At 42.0% G+C, this 20,103-nt stretch overlaps 1 protein-coding gene across 1 annotated transcript in view; it reads left to right on the top strand.

Annotated features, from left to right (window-relative positions):
- The first annotated feature begins 235 nt into the window (after positions 1-235).
- Positions 236-20,103, top strand: part of CEMIP2 (cell migration inducing hyaluronidase 2) — a 104,569-nt gene continuing 84,701 nt past the window's right edge. Inside the window, exon 1 of the mRNA XM_056523087.1 lies at positions 236-895. The gene's annotated coding sequence lies outside the window, so the exon portion shown is untranslated. The remainder of the gene's footprint in view (positions 896-20,103) is intronic.

Below are 20,103 nucleotides of genomic sequence, written 5' to 3'. Positions count from 1 at the left end.
CGATCCCTATAACATACAGTGCACTGTCCCCCATAGCTGAGCTGATCTCTATATATTACAGTGCCGATCCATATAACATACAGTGCACTGTCCCCCATAGCTGAGCTGATCTCTATATATGACAGTGCCGATCCCTATAACATACAGTGCACTGTCCCCCATAGCTGAGCTGATCTCTATATATGACAGTGCCGATCCCTATAACATACAGTGCACTGTCCCTATAGCTGAGCTGATCTCTATATATGACAGTGCCGATCCCTCTAACATACAGTGCACTGTCCCTATAGCTGAGCTGATCTCTATATATGACAGTGCCGATCCCTATGACATACAGTGCACTGTCCCCATAGCTGAGCCGATCTCTATATATGACACTCTTACAAAGTGTCCCTAATCTCCGTTTCGTACAGTAGAGGTGAGCGGACTCCAGCAGGGGGCGCCCTCCTGGCGGTGCTGAGACTCCTCCCTGGGTGCTCCCGCAGACATATATATGGTGACCGGGCAGTGATCGCTCAGTCTCAGGCGGAGTGGTGGCTCCGGTTTCCCTTCATTTAGTTTTCCCCCCTCTTCCGTGTTCTTCGTATTTCCTCCCCGGACTTATAGCGGTATCAGAGCCGAGATCGCAGGGGGTGGATGGAAACCCACGCCTACAGTGCCCCGTACACTGACCCACAACCGGGGAACAAAGAGGGCTGAGGTTGCCGGCGGCTCCATTGTTGTGCGGGAGTCGAGCCGCAGGTCGGGGAGGAGAGCTGTGCGGAAACGTCATTTCTGGGAGGAAAACTTCTTCCACCTATTGAGCAACCGGTGCCTTGTGCTGAGAAGTGGCCTGTGCCATGGGCATGAGGGCACTGCCCGGCGCTCTGCACGTGTGAGACCCTGCGCCGCTCCGGTAAGTGGCACCGCACTCTCTTCTGTGAGGGGAGAAAGTGACCAATCACCGTTCTGCTTGTATTGTTGTAGTTTTGGTTTTTCTTTAGAAGGCGTGACGTGATTGGCTGTTGTGAGCACTGCTGGAATGTGTGCTGTGTGTTTGCCTCTTGTGTGTGAGAAGCCTGGACCATCCAGCTTGGTAGAGGTTCTCCTTATCATTGTTGATTTGATGGATGGGAGAGAGGAGACATTTAACCCTTGTGGAGCTGTAGCATGGAAGTAGTGCTGGTCAACCAACCTTTAACCCAAAAACATAAAAGGGTCCTGTCAGAAATGAAGTGTTCTTTACAGCTAAGGGGCTATGACAATGGCCTTCAAACTGTAAACCTCCATCTGTGGCAAAACTACAATGCCCAGCATACATTTAACCCTTGTTAGAGCTGTAGCGTGGAAGTAGTGCGGGTCAACCAACCTTTAACCCAAAAACATAAAAGGGTCCTGTCAGAAATGAAGTGTTCTTTACAGCTAAGGGGCTATGACAATGGCCTTCAAACTGTAAACCTCCATCTGTGGCAAAACTACAATGCCCAGCATACATTTAACCCTTGTTAGAGCTGTAGCGTGGAAGTAGTGCGGGTCAACCAACCTTTAACCCAAAAACATAAAAGGGTCCTGTCAGAAATGAAGTGTTCTTTACAGCTAAGGGGCTATGACAATGGCCTTCAAACTGTAAACCTCCATCTGTGGCAAAACTACAATGCCCAGCATGCCCGGACAGCCGTTGGCTGTCCGGGCATGCTGGGCATTGTAGTTTTGCCACAGCTGGAGGTCCACAGTTTGGAGACCACTTGGCTATGAAATTTCTAGGAAGGATATTGCCACGCTATTTCACCACAGGACACTGGCACCCCCAGAATGGCACGTGCCAGCAGGGTGCAAAATTAAGTCTGTCTACTAAAATATACAATCATGTGGTTTGGATGTCTTATGGTTACTACGGCAACCAGATTTTTCAGTTTGTATCTCCTGAAAATGTAGTTACGGTGATTTATGAAAACTTGACTTGTTACAAAGATGTGTTTAGATATATCCAGGAGAAGCACGCAGCAGCACCATTCACTCCCCAACTCGGCACTTGCAGGAGACAGGCTCTGTTATGGAGACCAATGAACGGCTGGTGAGTGAAGAATGCTGCTGTGAGCTTCTCCTGGCTATGTCTGAAGATCAGAGGGGCCCAGCACAGTGACTCTGACAGATCAAGACTTTCAACATGTTAGAAGTGTCAGCAAAACAGACCAACAACAAAACCAACTTGTATTTTTTTTCGGCAAAAAGGTCCACCAAAATGTTACATTGACTGCTTTTTTTAGGTGAATATGTAAAAAAATAAATAAATAAACAAACTATCAGATGTTAGCTTAAAGTCAGTAGGGAATAAGGAAACACCAAACCCACTTTGCGTTTTTTCCTTTGGCATTTTTGGGCTCTGTGGCAGCTTTACAACAAAGGCTGCTGACAAATTTTTATACAAAAAAAATATATAAAATCCACAAAAACTGCACCTTGGGAGTGAAAAAAGTCAGTTTGTATGGCATTTTTTCAGTAAAAAAAATAAAAACAAGTGGAAATCTAGCCTAATCTAGAAATCTAGTTCACACGAGCGGACCCACAGTGCAGATCCGCCGCATGGTGCCTTTACATGTGCCTGCTCAGAGCGGCTGTACGCCACTACGAGCAGACACGCTGCAACTCGCACATCGCAGTGTAGCGTATTGCCGCTCCGAGCAGGCACATGTAAAGCCACCATGCAGGGGTGCTTCAGTGGCGGATCTGCAGCGTAAAATACCCTGTGGGTCCGCTCATGTGAACGTACCCTAAGGGTGCGTTCACATGTGCGTATTTTCTGCTGCAGATTTTCTTCAACAGATTTTGATCTTCTACAGACTTGCAGCAAAAAAAATACGCATGTGTGAACGTACCCTAAGGCCACGGTCACACGGATGAAAATGGGCAAAATGACATTCCACACTTGAATCGTTGGCACTAGGACCACTCATAAATGTATCGTTTCCGTAGACGGTAATTTATTTCTTAGCGGATTCCGCAGAAACATTGAACAGGTTCAGTGTTTCTGCAGATGCCAGAATCCGGATTTTCGCCGTGTGCACAGTGCAACAGAATCCCGTTGATATCAATAGGACTCTGCTGCAGCTGAATTTAAGAGTGGAATATTGCCGCGAAATTCTGCTCATAAATTAAGCGGTGTGAACCTTGACAAAGGAATAGCACACACATAAATAATCCATAATATATGCATTTTATCTCACATGCCAAAAAGCAAACCCAAACAACCATTCTAATCTAAAACCATTTATATGATCCACAATCATCATTAGCTCTGTAATAATAAATATGGAAACTGGTTTAAAAGGACACTGTCAGATATAAAAACTTTTTATATGTTGTACATCTTTGCAAAACAATAGTTTTCCTAATATACTTTAAAAAAAAAATCATATTTTATTAAACTGCCTTTGAAAATCCCACCACTAGGGGTCCCCATACCTCTTGGGACACTGAGTTCAATAGCAGCATGAGTGTGTCCAAGGGTCATGGACATGAGAGCACTGATTGACAAGGCTGCAGGAGGAACACAGCATACAGCAACACTGCTGTCACATGGAGTTTTACCAATCATATTTTTCCAGGCTTTGCAAAACTATAACTCTAAGCATGCCTGGACAGTCAAAGGATGTCTGGTCATGCTGGGAGTTGTAGTTTTGCAAAAGCTGTAGGTAGAGTGAGGTAGGGGTCATCACAGTGTCGGCAAGAGATGAACACTCCCCCTCCCTTTGACAAGATAGAGAAGACATTGAGCAGCTGTAATATGCTATTTGTTAGTGAAATATCGGTGATAGAGACATAAAAATGTACATGATCAGGATGAGGTACTGAGTAACATATAAAAGTTTAGTTTTTTTTGTGTGGAATCTGACAGGTACGCTTTAAGCACATAACACATGTGGCAAGGAACAAGTAGAGTAAATGTGTTAGAGAGACTGGTACAGGAGGAGAAGACTGTGCCTGCCAGGGCCTAAAATCTACAGGGGGAGGAATGCAGCTGTTCATAGAGCAATATACTAGTAATAGGGTTACTGTAGGTTGTAGGGTTTTCTGATGAGTTGGGATTTAAAGAGTTACTATCATTAAAAATAAAACTTTTGACTTGTTGCCCAGATATGCAAAATGTTCTGATCACACTGCAGGACCCACTGCCGGTAAATGCACGGCATTGAGGTCTCCACTCCCTGGCCGATAGATCCGACCTTCTTTGCTGCATAGACTTCTATAGTGAAAAGGTCATATATGATTGACAGCTGGTTTGTTGCTGCAAATTACCCTGACTTCTAAGTAGTGATTGCCGCATGTCTCATGAGTGAGATCAGGTACAATCTTGGTGTCAGTCTATTAAGTGACTTCTGAGTTCTTTCCCTTTGTTCAGATACCAAACCATCATTTTAGGGGCTCGGCTACAGTTCCTAACGAAATGGTAACTGAATAGTTTCTTCATTTAGTACATACTTATTTCTGTAACGGAACAGGATAAGTGCCTGTTGCATGTATGCCCGTGGTGAATAATAGAGTAAAGGTACATTCACATGTGACCTCTCATGCAGAAATTTCTTCAACTGTTCTGTTCATCTGAATGGGACAGACATCCATGAACATATTTACTGTGTGTGAATATCTCCTTAGGAAAACCAGCACTGTCAGTGAAGATGTGTGGAGCCTCCTTGGCAATAGGAGTCTATTTGGTCCCATGTCATTCAGTGAGGATACCTTAAGACATATATATCTCTGTTATCTGCCCGTGTTGGTTGGGCAGTCCAGCCTCTTGTCCCTCCCCACCAGTATTACTGTGGCTGCGCTCTGCAGGACGCTTTAGCGGTAATGATCTGCAGATGTGCCTGTTTATCCGCAATCAATAAAATGTTGGACGAACCTGGAGTGAGTGTCATGGTTTTTGGAGCCCAAAAATACTATCATTTTCTTTGTAGTGTGTTTTTTTTTTTTATTTTTATTTTTTTCCTTCTTCTTCACATGACCTTGTATAGCTTTGTCTGTAATTTTTTAGGAACAGATGCCTTTACAGTGGCCAATAGAAGCTTGTATTGGATTATATTCGGCTTCTAGTGCTGTCATCTACATTTAATAGAGGAAGCTGGTAAGGAGAGCCTCTGGGAGCTCACTTAAGTCGGAGAGTTACTTTGTCTTTCCCCATCCCCCATAGTGTCCCAGCTGTACTTGGATAATATAAAGTAAATCAAAAATTGCCTTCAAAACTCTAATTAAGGGGCCCTGTATACAGGGTGACTATCAGTGAAACAGGCCATGTAAAGAAGCCAGCAATTGGCTGATGATCAAGCAATCGCTCCTTCGTTGGCTGGACACTGGGGTTGCGTGATCCAAAAAATAGAGTTGGCTTGTTCGTGCAGCCTGACTCCTGTGCTTATCTTATAGTACACAAGGAGATTTATGGTTGACAAACAACAATTTTTAAGCTTGACCAAACAGACACATGTTAGTTCATGGGCCGATCACTGACCCTAATACGCCAGGTGATTATCGCCCCATTTTCTTAGACCCGTAGTCCTGGCTCAGCCAAACTTAAAGAGCAACTGGACCACAAGTCATGATTTGTAATGGTTTCCTTTAAGTGTAGTTTCCTTAAAGGGGTGCTCCGCTGCCCCTGCATTCAGAACATTTTGTTCAGAACGCTTGGAGTGGACGGTAGGGTCATGACGTCACGGCCAAGCTCCATCACGCCACCTCAATGCAAGTTTATGACTGCCAAGGCCCCTCCCATAGACTTGCATTGAGGGGGCATGGCCATGACTAAACGAACGCCGGGTGCTGCACAGAGATCGCGGAGGTTCCAGTGGTGGGTCCCCCGTGATCAGACATCTTATCCCTATCCATTGGTAAGGGGATAAGATGTCTACGGAGCCATTTGTATATTTAATCTTCATGCTGGCCATCCTTGTAGGTAGACTTCAGTCTCCTGTCTGGCCCAATGGCCCATTTGTACATGCAAATTTAGTATGATACCATGATTCTCCTACTAATGTTTTTTTGACCAATTACCTTTTGTGGACTGTATGCCCATTAGAGCCTTTTTTTTTTTTTTTTTTTGTAATTTATCTTTATAGAGTCTAACTTCCATTTCCTGTAGATTTCCTCTTTTTGTTAGTTGTGTACTTGTTCCAGACCTCTAGGGTCAAGCATACCGGGTTTTACTTGAGTAAATTTATTTTACACATGAGTACTGTTAAAGATAATGTAAAATGCATTATCTCCGTGGAGGAAATCATAGCCATTTCCCTTAATAATTTAATGTCTAACTTCAGGAAATGACGCAGTAGCCAATGAGTTATTGAGACATGTTCTGTACAAAGCATCGGGCATCAACACATCCATTATCAAATGCCTTGCTCAGCAGAATGTGCAGGTCCTTGACGTTCTAAAAAGGGGTGGTAGCTTTACTTGTCGTCAGTCTAATTACTGAACAGTCAGGACAGTACACAGGGCACTTTAGTGTTGCACCTTCAAATTTATACCCTTGGCAATGGGCATCTGCAATCCAGAACATTATAGGGTGCATAAGGGAACTTGAGGGTGAGATGTTCCAAAATTGAGCTACCCTTTTCAGGAAGCTTGCACTGCTTTTCTTCAGTGACTTCTAGGGCAAAATATCAATTATCACTTGAAAGGCCTTGATGGTTGGTTTTGGTCACCAGTCATTAGTTTTTTCATGTTCTTCACTCAAGCTTTTTTTTTTAAATAAAATAAACAATCTCATTGGCTTCTTTGGGTGACTGCTCCACATTTCTTTTCTATTATATGTCTATGTTGGCGTATTACTAGGTGAGTATCTTGAGAGAATTGTTTATTATAGCAGGTGTAGTTATCATCAGTGGGAATTTTTTTTTTTATTATTATTATTTTTTTCTTGGATATAACCCAACATTGTTAATGGATTATTGTTCATGCTGCCATCCTTCTTAAACAGAGTATATTTTTACCAGCCAACAAATAATTTAACATTTCCAGATGAATCATGACTCGTAAGACATGAGCTAGGATTAGATGCGTTGGTTTCTAATGATTGATCAATCGTTTGTCATAACAGGCCTGAGCTACGATTAGATGTACATGGAATCTCCTATGTTTCCTCTTTACATCTGTGATATCTCTGGTTGCATACAATACATACATTTGTTGGGTTTATATCCGTGCAGTGTTGGACCTGATATTGTTTTGGAAGAAACCCTTTTTTTTTTTTTTTTTTTTATTATTCATTCATTCATGATTTGAGTATTGGTTTACACAAATGATTTTATTTTTCTTTTTATTTTTTTATTTTATTGAAGGAGAAAGTAATCTTATTATTTTTTTTTTTTTGATGTCTGATCGCAGGGGTCCCACCACTGGGATCCCCCGCGATCTCAATGCAGCATCCGGCGTTTGTTTAAAACTCTGGCTGCGGCTCTGGAGGCTTGTGACGTCACAGTCACGCCCCCCTTGATACAGGTCTATGGGAGGGGGCGTGGCGGCCGAGTGTGGTGTGGTCGTGACATGATGAACCTCTGGCACCGCATGTCTAGTCATCCAGCACGGAGCGAAGTTCGCTCCGTGCAACGGATGATTGGGGTGGATAGGGGATAAGATGTCTAGGGGCAGAGTACCCCTTTTAAAGGCTTCAGCAATAGAAAAGGCTATTTTGAATAAGCAACAATCAACTGTAAAAAGGTAAGTTTTACAGGGATTTACTTCTAATTTAGAGCAATGGAGCCTGAAAAAAATAGCTAAAGGTGGATGCTAAGCAACTTTGACTTATCAGCCAAACCAATGACACCCATATGTACACAGCACTGTTAGTGTTTCTTATCAGCATAATATAGGGCTCTGGTTGGCTATGTGAGATGCAGAGGGCTACCTCATGAATGATACTGCTTGCAGGATCCTCACACACTAACTTTTTAGTAAGGCAGCTGTCTAAGGTGGCACTATATGGAACCATGGTTAATATTGATCATCCTTCTTGCTGAACACTTTCCAGTGCAGTCTTAAAGGGGTACTCCGTTGCTCAGTGTTTGGAACAAACTGTTCTGAACACTGGAGCTTTTGCAGGGAGCTAATGACATCATAGCCCCACCCCCTCATGATGTCATGCCCCGCCCCCTCAATGCAAGTCTATGGGAGAGGGCGTGAATGCTTCTAAACGCTGAGCAGTGGAGTACCCCTTTAAGGCCACCTTACAAGTGCCTGATAAGGAGCCCAGATTGTTTACCGCTTCAGTATTGTGTAGTCCGGGCCGCACAAATGATAGCAGAATGGTTTATGCAACCCTTCCGATTCATCATTGTTAGCCCCCAATTATACAGAGCAATGTGCGCCAATAATTGTTTTTCTTCCGCGAGACCTGTTTACACTGTCTACACTTTCTTCCGCTGAAATTGTTCCGCGTAAAGAAAATGTTCATTCTTTGCAAGGAATTTCGCGAGTGCTGCATAGCCGTCAATGGTGATGGCGCAGTGCCCCGCGGTCCTACCACCGAAGTATTTTCAGCAGCAGCCGTCTAACGGAATCACTGCTCACGGAATTCGACAAGTGGAGATTCTGCAGTGTGAACATACCCTTACTGTAGTATTAGGACCACCTGTATTTCCAGAACAAACCAGCTGCTGAAACAACTCAGCCGATGCGCATCTAGCCCCTACTGACTTCATCGTAGGCCTTACTGTTATTGGGGGTTTGTCTCATCAGGGATCACTCCTTTCAAAACACATCTGATTGCCTCAAGTCCTATGCTTCACCCACCTGGCTCATGTAATACAAGAGTTTCTCGAATCCCCCAGAACAAGAGGTTCTTGAACAAGGTGGCTGTCCATTCAAGTTCAAAGGTTGTGTCCTGAGCAAAGGGACCCCTTCTGTGATGTCTTTATGACCTTAAAGGACTGTGTAGTTAGTATGTGTAGAATCACTGCATTATAGAAATGGTCATTTTGTGTGTGCAGCTGAAGGTACAGATTTCAGACCTGCTATGAACAATTTCCTGTGGAAATGAGGGAAGTGCACTGTAAAGTGATAGCTGTAAAACTGACTTTTTAGTAGCTAGTGTGTTTTGGCAGAGAAGTGAGAAATAATACTCGGTCACCTCTGATATTTTGCTGGAAGTCCAGCTTACAACTGGTTGAGTTACAATGCACACGAGACATACAGGCTCGGAATGCCTCTGCTCATACACACGAGTCAGCATTTATCATCAGATTCCAGTACTCTTAGTGGCCTGCACTATTTTTATTTTATTTTTTTATGACAAGACAAAGCTACTGGATATAAATCTTTCCAAAAGGAAACTTTGATTTTAATAAAAAGAAGAAAAAATTAAAAAAGGTCCCCGTTGTCCATGCTCCAGTTATAAGCCAGTGTAGATTTCTGGCACAACATATGCTAAATTCTGGTGTAAATGAAGGTAAATCTTCCAGTATACCAGGTGGGATGGGTGGCATATCCTCTTGTCCCTGGATGTTTTGAGCTGTGTGACAGAAATAAAAGCAAAAAGTGGGGAGTGCTATCATTTGTTTTACTACAATCAAGAATTTCTCATCTTTTTGTATACTATGGCAGAGCACCGCTAGTCTGCTATGATCCAGCACGATAGTACGTACTTATTGCACGAGCCAGAATTCCAGCTAAAGTACCAGTAGTGGCTGTGCCGGATTTATTTGTTTCTCCTCTACACGATTGTTCATGTTTAACTTTGCTGTATATAAAAATGTATATTATATTGCAGAAAAAGTATAAGTTGCAATCTGAGTTTTTCCCCCTCTAATGTAAGGTTGCATTCACATCACATTTGGAAACAGATAACCTACAGCAGCATCCAAACCTATATGTTTTTATCCTTCTCAAGAGAATAAAACTTAGTTGTTAAACATAAACTAATGGTGAACATAGGCTTTTTGGCCTAAACAACTCTACTGATCATAAGACTGGCTACACATGACTGGTTGACTCTTCCTTTTATATTTGTAGCAGGATAGTTCTAGAGTCTCTCTCTCTGCCATGAGAGCTATATATATATATATATATATATATATATATATATATATATATATGATTATTAACCCCTTGCATGGTATGAAGCAATATATATGATTATTAACCCCTTGCATGGTATGAAGGCCTTGAACAAAAAGTACCTCTGAAGTAGCTGTGCACCGCATACCTCTCATGTGGTAGTTCTACCATGTTCCTCTTGTGACAGTGTGCTCATGAAGTGAGATTTGTAACATGTAGCACGCTGCTGAGAAAACAGAAATGCTACAAGTAGTTAGTAGTTGTCGGCATCCGTTCACCCAAACGGCTGCTTGTACAGACTGTCCAGCAGATGTTCTCTGGTGACCATATAAATTGTCTGATGCCAAGCTTGTGTTGAAACCTTCGCTTCTGTTAGGAAACTTATCAAGAAACCTGCTTTGTAGGAAGCCTTGACGTACAGTCAGACTTTGATGTCACTTAGCAGGATATTAGACATGGAAGCTTCTCCTGCTGTCCTGACCCATGCCCAGACTAAAACCCATGTGGAAACACAAGTAAATGGAAAAAATGTTAGTTGCAGCTTGGAAGACCAATGCTGGTGTTCATTATAACCACAGTGTACATTCTCTTCTTGTGGCCCCCCCTCATCCTTATGTTAACTCTTCCTATAAGTCTGCCCTAATGCTCAATTCCTGTAGTGTACAGTAATATGGTCAAGAATAAGAGCATTTAAAGAAAGGGAGAAAAGCATATGCAAGGTATAGATATTACTGTGGAAGGATCAGTCTTTTTAATGCAATTTTATTTAGCCCCAGTCCCCTATGGAGCTCACAATCTGACTTCTGGGTGATCCTATCAGTATGTTTGCAGTGGAGAAGCAGACTAGGCACTACTACATGGGCCCATTATCAACTTAACAGGTAAATAATAGTATAGTAGGCTCAGTAATTGGCAAATGCTTGTCAGCAGACTGTATTGTTTTGGTAGGTTAAACTTTGGTTTGTCGGCCGCATATTTCACCGAGTATTAGGTTGATGTGTGGCTGATGGATAATAGAATTGATTGCACACACAACTGCTGAATTGTTAGTGTGGCCCTGCCTGCATAAGAACCTAGACATGTAATGGGCTACTTAAATCTACGATCACACTGGTTAGCAGTATGCCCTTGTCATACCACTCTTACCTACACAGTCAGAGGAAGAACAGACTACTCATGGTCCTCCACTGAGGCCAGGAGCACACATGGCTCCAGAGTGTGATTGTTGAATGAGTCGCCAGCAGAATATACAGTTTGGGTCTGCAGAGGAGCCCTGGGTAGCCACATAATGGCTTTTGGTGCACTGACCGTGATCCGATCAGCAATCTAGTTTAAGCACTTGCACGAGGCATATCAAATTTGATCTAGTATAAGTGTGCCAATGTAGTTTGGGCATTTGTACTGTGACTCGAGGAATGCACTGGATTAGATGGCCGTTATTGATAACTGTTTTTGCCCTGGATTATATAGTGAGCTGATCTGCATTGGCCCGTGATAGTCATTTAAGAGTGTATTACCCAGACTGTAGAGGCGTAATTTATAATTTGTTGTAATAGCCTTGTATGAGCAAGCAGGCTAATTATACCTAACCACATTGCCAACTCTTGGTTTATATCTGATACACCCACATTTTAGTCCTTTCTGTGAGGAGTTTACAATTTATTGGTACACTTTGTACATGTACACTATTCACTAAGGACTTCAATGCTATAGATAAGGGGAGAGGGATAGGGAGGTCAGGGCATTTAGGGTATAAAAGGAATAGGTTCCAGTGTTCTACTCCTTAAGCAAATCGATAAACATGCAGCCCAAATAACCTTGTAAGGACACAGCCAATTGAGGACCCTCTGTCGCCATTTGTGCTCATCGGACTCCAGCGACCACGTTTCAGGGGTCTGATGAGCACCCAGAGTTAAACGGCATGTGGGATTCAAAGGGGTACTAAAGGGTTAATGACTAATCACTGCTTCCCATCATTAGCAGTGAGTGTTTGGCTACTGATGGTAGATGTCACTCACCGCATATGAAGTGAGCACAGCTCCTTCAGTCACTTAACGCTCCAAGACGTACAGGTATTCCCTGGAATGTTAAGGTCCAGCTGGCTAGCGTGACCGATTGTAGTCTAGGGGTTAAAGGGCATCTGTCACCTACATCTGCTAAACTGCTGACACTCTTTAGAAGAAATTAGTGGTCTCATTTGTAGACCGTTCCTGGATTTCAGAGAGGTATGCCTCTCTTCTCTGATGTAATGTCTGAGCCTCCTGTTTGACACATGGCTTGTCAGTGACTGCCCTGTGAGATTGCATGGGCCATAAGTGAATATTGCCATGCATGCATGCTCTGTGAGTCTGAACGCACTCACACTGTGACAACTAAGTATTTTTATTTTCTTTAAACAGAAGCCTCCAAAAAATTACAAAATAGCTTTATTTTATTTTTATTTTTCTTGTGGTGAAATAATTTGTCATGACAAAGTAAAATTGGAAGTGCAAAACAACAAGCCTTCATATGGGTCTGTAGGTGAAAACTGAAAAATGTATGCTTGTTGAGGAGGAAAAAGGAAAGGGCCTGAGTCTTTTAGGGGTTAACAAAATATTTTTCAAAAGTTACAAAATGACATTAAAATTGTGTGGGGAACAATCTATGTAATATTGCATAAATAAAGTATTTCCAATGACACAAACATAGAACATGAAGTATGTACCACTAATAAAAGTACTGCACGTGGAGCTACACACGCAAGCCTCACCCATATATTGTTCACCTAGGTGTGTCTGGAATGAGTAGAGGTGGGTCATCTCCATCCTGTCACTAAATATCCATCTCTGTTTATAAAGTCCAGAAAAGATCCTGGGATCGGAGTGACCTCTCTGTGGGGCACCACACAAACTCAATATACATGTTACATTACAGCTGCCATGTAGCATATGTTTTCCATGGAAAAATATAAAGGAAGGCAGAAATTGCTGCAGTTAAGTTCCTGGGAATTTTGACAAATATACGCACGCTGAGAATTAATTTTTACATTGATCCTAGGAAAAGTGATCCTAAATAAGTAATGATTCACAATGGCTATTACAGTGTAATACGCAAGGGAAGCAAACTGTTCAGTGCACGCAGGGCTGCACTAGAAAGAGGATGAATGGACACTTGGGAAAATGCATTACTTGTAGTGGGATGCCTACTCCAGCTGGGGGAAGGGATTGATCTTTCAGCAAGAGCAGAACAGCCACCCCTCCTTGCAAATGCAAGCTATTATATCTTCAGTTCATGATGCTAAGAGAACGGTAGAAGAAACCATACAGATATTATTATTTATTATAATAAAAAAAAACACAACCAGATTAGATGCTGTGCATTCAACATATAAAGTCTTGTAGAAAGAATTTAAATCTGTAGATACAACACCTTTTTAGTAAACATTTAGTACTGAATGATACTTTATTATACATACATATCATAATTATTTATTTTTTACTTTGTTTTATTGCTCAAGAATTGGAATTGGTCTGTTTAAAGTGTAAGGTTAGGATTCCATTTGTTTTCTTTGTGCTGCGTTTTTTTATTTTTTTTTGGATTAAAAAAAACACCTGAAAAAAAAAGCCAGTGCAATGTCCTGCTTCTAGTGTTTTTTCTGGCATTTTTTTTTCATTTTGTTGTTTTTTATTTTATTTTTTTTTGGCTGGAACCATCTGGCCAATCACATCTCTGCGGGAAAAATGAATATGTGTATATATACGTCAGGGCAAGGGACCATAAAAGAGCGCCTGCCGCATCTATACATTATACAGAAAGATCGCAACGGGCGATCTGTCTAGTAGTACAGGTACTACTACTTCCATCATGGAACAGTGTGTTCCATGCTGGGAGTAGTAGTACGAACTAAAAAAATGTAAAAAATAAAGAGGAAAAAGTGAAAAAAAAAAAAACACACACAATACATTTTTATAATTGTCGGCTACATTTTTATTTCCCCGCCCACATAAATTGATCCCTGTTTAAAAAGTAATAAAACATTTTTTTTATAAAAAAAATATAAATTTCGTTACAAGTTTTTCCTTCACTACTGTATCTTTAAAAATATATATATTTTTTTAATAGTACCCTACGAAATGTTATTCAAAACAGGTATCTCCATCACTTTATCACTTTTTTGGATCACTAAAGTCCAAAAAAGATTAAAAACTGCCCGCAAAAATGGCAAAGATAAAACCCACATATCGTTGTTCTTGGCGTTTTCTAACTCCCATAGACTTCTATTGGAGCAAAACGATTTTGACTAAAAATGCCAAGGAGCTGAAAAAAAACGCAAGAAAAGTAAAAACGCCAAAAGGATTAAAAAAACACCAAGTGGAATTAGAAATTTGCGATTTCTCATTGATTTACAGCTAACCTCTGGCCGCAGCATTTTTTGGCACCCAAAAAAAACGCCATTTGGCAGAATTGGCGTTTTTGCAAAAAAATAAAAAATGGAATTCCAGCCTTACGTTTAAAAATATTTTCGGCCAGACAAATTCCAGGCAGAGATTATCAGTGCAGCAGACTATGGGGGAGATTTATCAAAACCTGTTCAGAGGAAAAGTTGCTGAGTTGCCCATAGCAACCAATAAGATCGCTTCTTTCATTTTACAGAGGCCTTTTCAAAAGTGGAAGAGGCGATCTGATTGGTTGCTATGGGCAACTCAGCAACTTTTCCTCTGCTCAAGTTTTGATAAATCTCCCCCTGTGACTGCACAGACCTGCACTGTCACTATCGATGTCAAGGCAGCCTGCATGGAATTCCGCCAAAAGAACGAATGTTTTTTTTTTTTTTCTTTTCGACAAAAAATCCATAAGCACAATTTCCGCATAGAAAATGTTGCTGCAAAATCCCATTTACAGCAATAGTAGGCTGCTGCAAGTGGGTTCCGCCTAGAATTTTACAATGTGAAGCCAACTTCAGAGGTATCTGTCTATACAGTGGCAGATAATAAAGGATACCTAGGGGTAGGAATACATGATCTGGCCTTCTCATTCATGTTATTTACAAGATAGAAGGAGTAGTTCAGATTTTACTAATGGCTGTCCTCCCTGTTCCAGGAAGATCTGTCACTGCACAGGATGGAGAGTGGGATATTTAGGGGCAGACTGAGGGGCTAAAAGGCAGAGAAAGTAGTAAAAATAAAAAGTAGAAATACTATGTTACTAGGCCACTACTCCTAACGACCGAGGCAACGCCCCCTAACAACCAATAAATTGCTAATGGAATACCCATGATGTTAAGAACCCCATCATATCGCCCCTCCGCAGACCCAATTCTGGTGTATGGAGGAGTGTGCGGCTAGCTCCCTCCTGTGCAGTGGTGGGTCTGACCAGGCCCAGCCCTCTACACCATGTCAGTCTGGTACCAGCCCGTAGATTAGTTACCTTATAGAAAGCTCTGTTAAAATTGTGCACTTCCACTGTCATGTCCTTCATGTGAGAAAGCTGATGGGAAGGATTTCTAGAAAGTGTCTGGAAGCCACGGAGCACCATTCTCCCAAACACGTCGCTGCTCCTTCTATGAAAACCAACATCAGGAGCATGGAGAGGACATTGTGGGCCATCTCTGCTGCCGGACGGTTTCTAAAGCCTAATTTGGCTTAAATGCCGATGACAATCAATGCTGGGATGTGTAGTTTCACGTGTTTAAGTATTTCTGTAACAGGACTGACAGATAGGCGCTAGAGGGAAATTTCTTAGTCACCATGGTGACCAGATGCTTAAGACTTGTTGAGCCTTGCTTTTAGCGGTGGTTAGAATTTTTATAGTCTTGTCATATGCCCTATTGCAGAGTTCCCTCTTTAGTTGTCGGTTCATGTTGGGAGTTATAGTTTTGCACTGCCTTATTGCATTTGGAATTAAGGTCCTATTCACTTCTTGTGTTGGGACTACATTGCTGGTACCCATTGAGGCATTCTGACACACCATGGACTTCCATGGACCAAATTGAATCCACTAATAACTAAGTTAGGTCTGTTTTGGTCTTCATTAAGAAAGTTTTCCACTTTTTTCACATTTTATGTTGTGGACTTATCCCAAAATGAAACATTGCCATTATGGGGTATTGAGTGCAGAATGATATGGGGGTGAAAACAGAATGTTACAAATCTTTGCCAATTTATTGAAAAGAAAAAACCTAAGTATTGACATAAGTATTCAGACCCTTTTACTAGTACTTAGTTGACACACCCTTGGCAGGGATAACAGCCTTCAGTCTTTTGGATTTGGAGATTTTCTGCCATACTTTTCTACAGATGCTCTATCATGTTAGATGGGGAATGCTAAAGGACATTCAGAGTTTGTCTTGTTGAAGGGTGAGCTCTTTCATTGTAGACTGTTAAACATGAGTAAAGAATGCTGTATATGAATGCTGATGCTTCTATAAAGAAAGCTGAAGGTGTTACTTCCTGAGAAAGTCTTTTGAAATGCTCAGAACAGATGCAATAGATGTCACGTGCTAAACAAAGACAGTTACTTTATGACATCAGCCTGCTCTTACAAATATTAGGTGATCATGGAGAAGATAAAAGAAGAAATTGGGGCTCTGGGTCGTGGGTATTGGAACAAGGATAGTTTATTATTGTAGAATAAAATTAATATATATATGTGCTTTGTGTCCTGTGACTCACAGGGCCCTTGTGGGTCAGCAGGGACACAAGATGGCATACAATACAATGATTACAATGGCAAATAAGTACTAAAAATGGTAATAGTCCTTTAAAAAAAAAAAATCTATGCAAGAATGATGGTAAAAAGATTAAGAAAAATGGACAAAATGTGACCGCACACTGGCAATAAGTCCTACCTGGATGTGGTATTGTACAGTGTAGTGAACTGTGTCTTTCATTAAATTCAGTGATTACTCCTTGAATCACTGTTCCTCATGTTAATTCAATCCAGATAAGTAGTTTGTAAAGTTTTATGGCTCCCCGATCTGGGGGTATAGGATACAGCGCTCTCTCCGTACACTAATGACTTTGTATCTGCACTGCGATAGTTTGTATCAGTTAGGCAATGGGTATATCATACCTTTCAATGTGCGCTGGTCACGGTCCATGTCCCGGCTCTCTAGGCAGAGAGCGCGCTGCTGGAGACTCGGCCATCACTGCAACGCTTCTTCTGTGTGCAGAAGATGTAGATACTCCTTGTGTCGGGATGGAGCGCCCTGTCATGGGCTAATTGACAGGTTCAGTGATGCCGGTGAGTTTGGGCGAATATAGTCCGATATTCCTGTATTCTATTACAGAATTAGTGGTGGTCGCACTTGTATTATGGCTGGACATGTTTCAGGTCTAGGCTATGTTGTGAGATTACCATAATACTGTGGCTAGCTTTTTGTGAACTGGCATTTCCTTTCTGAGTTTTCTTCTTTTTGCCTACAAATCCCATTATTTAATTTTCCTTGCCCCCACACATCAGTCACCCCACCCGTTGAAACATAAATGAGCTGCATCCATTTAAAAGACTTGTGGTTTTCAATCAGGGTGCCTACAGCTGTTGCATTAGTTGGAGATGGATCTCTCCCATCAAGCGATCGCTCCACCCATTGAAGCAGATAGGCTCCCTGTCATCAGCTGACTAGTGAGTCCGGTCTCGGTCGCATTGCAACCTGGGAAAAATTTGAGACGAGTCATTTTGTATGCTGGTAAAAATAAATATTGGGATGAAAATCACAGAAGAATTGTGAGAAAACCATCACACACAGGTACAGACACTATGTTATTAACTACACAGACCCTGTAGTATAGTCAAATAAAAAAAATTCCTGGAAAACACTTTCAAAGTCAGCAACAGTCTGATATCCCCTGTATGTCAGTGCTGATTGACACACAGGTCCCAGCACATAGGCCGCTTTATTCTTATATGCGGGTGGTGCATTAACAGGGTGTCCTCCGATGCTGGCGGCCACAGCAAGCGCTCGGTCCCTAAGGCCCTATGCTCAGCATAATGCAGTAGCCGCCCATTCTCCTGTCTTCCTAGAGTGCACAGTGGTGATGCGATGCGTGCGGCCAGCTCATTCCGCTACTGCATTATTTTGCCCATGGGGAGCGAGAGCTTGCTGTGAGACCTGGCCGCCCGCATTGCATCACCCCTGAGCACAGGAGAACGGAGACTGTTTGTTTGTTCTTTTACAGTAGAAAATTTGCCACCCACATATGAATAAGGGGCCTATGCGCTAGGACCTGTGTGTCAATTACACAGTGGTCTCAGCGCTGACATACAGGGATATCTGATTGTTGCTGACTTTAATAAAAAGCATTTTTTTTTTTTTGCCCGAATAAAGCTGTTAGAAAGCTAGGTATGCTTGAACTGTAATTTCTAACAACTTTGTCATCCTGGGGCTAGTTTATGGGGGTTAAATCCGTGACAGTTGTGCTTTAACTGCAGGTACTACTGCTCCCAACATGGAGCACACAAAGACATTGCAGCAGGTGTCAGAAGTGACACTTGCTGCAATCTGCCTATTAATGCAGGTACTACAGCTCCCAGCATGGAGCTGAGTGTGCTCCATGTTGGGAGCAGTAGTACCTGCAGTTAAGGACAGATCACAGCGGGTGTCACTCCTGACACCCGATGCGATCGTCCTATCTATTTCAGAGATGCGGAGTGGCTTTTTCCTGCACTCCGCATCTCTGCTCTGTACTCCGGCTGGCTGGTGATGTGAATATAAATTCATATTTCCCACGGGGATTGGCTACCACCATCCGGCCAATCACCACTCTGGGCGGAAAATATGAATGAGTGGCAGGAATTTCTATTCATATCACTGGCTGGCCCGGAGTATAGTGCAGATATGCGAGCACTGTATAGAGTCGCTCCGCATCTCTGCAAAAGCTAGGACTTGGAAACCTAGCCTTAATGGGGTTGAGGCAAATCCAGATTATTGGAAAATCTGTAGTCAAAGAATGAGATTACATACCACTTACTATGGGGAAAAAGTGCATGAAAAACCCCAATGTGATAAGGCAAACAAAACTTGAGTAAGTGATGTTCACTTATGTTGGGTGGTGCATGACATGGGCTCAGGGCAGAGGGGGTCAGTTGTTTATCACCACTTCAGACATCTTCTTTCCTAAGAATTTATGCGGCAGATTTCCTCATCATACCAGATATGTTGTGGATGTGTTTTGCAGAAGCCCTGAACATTCCAAAACTCAGTGTAGAAGTGGTGAAATCCATAGCGAATCTGTTGCAAAATTCGCCTGCTACATCTCCAAATTGTGTTGCTGATCTATTATGGTTCTGTGGTGGAAAATCACTGCTTTCAGAAAAAAGGGAAAACCGTGACGCCAGGAAACACCTATGAACTATGCCTGCATATTAAACAATAAACCTCCATTATTCCCCTATGGGAAATATCTTAGAGGAAGATGTTCCATATTTTCCATGAAAATAGAATCCGAAACATTGGCAGCTGTAGGTGGAAAACAAGCTTGTGAAACCATATGAAGCCTGTGCAAACCATCTTCTGTAATAAATATTGTGCCATAGTTATTTTTACCCTTGGTCTGAGGTTGATATAAATGAACATGCAGCATTGATTTCTATTAAATAGGCTTTCAGCATTGTATTCATGCTTTTGTTGAGAACTGTAGTTATTCTTACCGTAAACACAATGGGGGAGATTGATCAAAACCTGTGCAAAGGAAAAGTTGCCCATGGTAACCAATCAGATCGCTTCTTTCATTTTGCAGAGGCCTTGTTAAAAATGAAAGAAGCCATCTGATTGGTTGCTATGGGCAACTGGGCAACTTTTCCTTTGGACAGGTTTTGATAAATCTCCCCAAATGAACATATGGTGATCTATATAGCCTAATAACATCTGCAGACAGATAAGAGTAACTTGTCATAAGAGAAGATACTCTAGATCAGTGGTCTCTAGTTTGGAGACCACTGATCTAGAAGATCATGTGCATGTGATCAGAAGTGGGGGGGGGGGGGGGGCCTGGCCACCCACTGCAATAGTGTGAATGGGCTGGCTGGTTGTTTGAAATGGTTAAAAAAATAAAAAAAAAATAAAAAGGGACATGGTAATTTTGTATATTCAGGGTTAAACATAAT

This window comes from Hyla sarda, chromosome 1 (genome assembly GCF_029499605.1).
Source record: "Hyla sarda isolate aHylSar1 chromosome 1, aHylSar1.hap1, whole genome shotgun sequence".
NCBI lineage: Eukaryota > Metazoa > Chordata > Amphibia > Anura > Hylidae > Hyla > Hyla sarda.
Note: the sequence above shows the minus strand (reverse complement) of the source record. Positions and strands in the feature narration are given on the sequence as shown.